Source organism: Physella acuta, unplaced genomic scaffold (assembly GCF_028476545.2).
Source record: "Physella acuta isolate Inbredline_101_S28 unplaced genomic scaffold, ASM2847654v3 ptg002311l, whole genome shotgun sequence".
Taxonomy (NCBI): domain Eukaryota; kingdom Metazoa; phylum Mollusca; class Gastropoda; family Physidae; genus Physella; species Physella acuta.
The window spans coordinates 40001-42500 of record NW_026733809.1 but is presented as its reverse complement, the minus strand read 5'-3'; positions in this window follow the sequence as shown (position 1 = coordinate 42500).

The window sequence follows — 2500 nt, the reverse complement described above, 5'->3', positions numbered from 1 at the left end:
CTGGGCGGGCGGCGAGGGGTGTCCTGCGATCGGGGTGGGGAGCTCTACCAGAATCACCCGCCAAACTTCACCGGGGGCGTCTCCCGGCGCCCCTGCGCTCGGGTGACGAACAGCGCCCCGGGCTATCCCGGGCGCCCTATGGCGTCCACCTTCGATCGGAAGGGTGATCTCGACTCGGGCTGAGGCGGGCCACAACAATCCGCGGTCACATCGGAGCCGTCCAGGCTAACGAGGCCCCGGCTCACGGGTAACCCATGGGGCTGGACCGGGAGTCCGCCGTTAAAGAAGAAAGAAATGTAGTGCAAACCAGAACCAGTTTTTTTTATTTATTTTATAACTCGACTAATAATCGTCACAAAATTATAAACTTGGTACCTACGGATAGCCCTGGGCCCAACCTAATACAGGATGTCCATAACTATGCGCTAATTAAATAATTAATGGGTATTAAGGTCGGTCTTAGTAAATTGCTATATAAAGTCTAAGACCAGAACCAGTATTTTAAATTTATTTTATAACTCGGCTCCTAATTGTCACAAAATTTAAAAATTGGTACCTATGGATAGCCCTCGGCCCTACCTAATACACCGTGTCCATAACAATGTGGTAATTAAATATTTACTGGGCGTTAGGGTCGGTCTTAGTAAATTGCTATATAAAGTCTATATAAAATTTTACGAATTTAAAAAAAAAATTCCTACCGTCAAAAATAGCGACGCCTAGACCACCACACCTGTTCTGACGTTAAATCCTACTTGCACACACGTGTGGGAATAGATTAGATATCATCTAGAGATAGAATTCCTAATTATTTAATTAAAATAGAGACTCTAGATTTAATAGTTGTGTCATAGTTACATTAAGTCGAATTAGCGAAGCGGAGGCGGGAACTAGATTCTAGATCTAACACTTCGATTGCGATGAAAAAAAAATAGCTTTATTTTAAGGCCGACAAGGCAAATACGGTTTAATTAATATTAAAGAAATAAGTCCGAACACCTACCTTAAGCGAATCATCTACACAACACATGACTAGAAATAATACACGTCCACACGAAGAGCGATTGAAACGGTGACTGCAACGGTGAAAACTTGTACGACGGAAACATGGCGCCTAGGTTATGCCTACTTCCGGTCTGATGAAAATTTTTAATTCATTTTAAATTTTGCGCTCTATTTCGTCCGCGCTTGTCCACTTAAACTCTACAGAAAAGATAGTCTATATAAAAATAATTCCTAGAAGACAATTTTATGAGAGATCACCCACATTTATTTACCCTGCCTGTCTACCTTAGGGTTAGAGTTTGAATTTTTCTAGATTCAAGCCAAATATGCCGTGTCGATTAAACGACGACGTACATAACAGAGCGAAGACAATGAATGGTTCCTTAATTAACTATAATTACGGTCCTAATACAACTACAATTCACCATAGTACTAATATGTATGTGTATTGTTGTTTTGGGAGTTCTGTCATTACATTTTAAATTATAAAAAAAACGGGTTTACGATACACTTCATTACGCCGCCGATCGTGGTTTTAGATTTAAATTTGGTCGGATTCGGTTTATTATTAATTTATATAATACTTTATACATACTTTAATTCATTAAATACATTTATCTATGTATTTATTTCATTAGTTAAGTATTTGTTTAACTAAAAATTATCAATTTAAGGCATAACAATTACAGAAAACGATTGTATTTGAGATAAGTCTTATCGAACCATTTAGTAGCTGGGTCGGTTTATTATTAATTTATCTAATACTTTATACATACTTTCACTCATTAATTACATGTATATATGCATTCATTAAATCATTTAAGTATTTATTTCATCAAAAAGTATCGATTGAAGGCATAACACTGATAGAAAACGATTGTATTTGAGATAAGTCTTATCGAACCATTTAGTAGCTGGTTCGCGGGTCGGTTTTATTCCTTAACTCTAGATTTAAGTCTATCGTGTTTAATTTCAATTTAATTTATCACAACTTTTAGATTTTGTACTAGATTAAGCTACATTGAAGCTTATTTTTCACTATTTAATCAATAGAGGATATTATATAATATTTTTAAGTCTAATATTACGCAGCCGTTTGTTAAATCTAGTTTTACAACGACGACTCGCGCGATTTCGGTTTGGTTTTAAAACTTAAGTTCATTGATTCTTAAAATATATATTCCAGTTAGAATAGAACTGAATACGTACCACATGATGTATACACACGTTTGGGTTATTTATTTATTTTAAATTTAGTTTATTATGACCGATCGTAATTAACTTTGGCGATACCGGGCTGATATGTCTTATCGACCGGAAAACTACTGTCCCTTCGGTCGACTAGTTGGTCTTAGACGGCATTACCGAGGTTTGAAAACTCTTACACCGTGTTTTTATTTTCACATAGATCCTATATTTTGATACCAGTCATTCGTTTAAGTTTAAATTAGAAAACGTGAAATGTAGTTTATTGGAAACACTAATGTTTTTAATT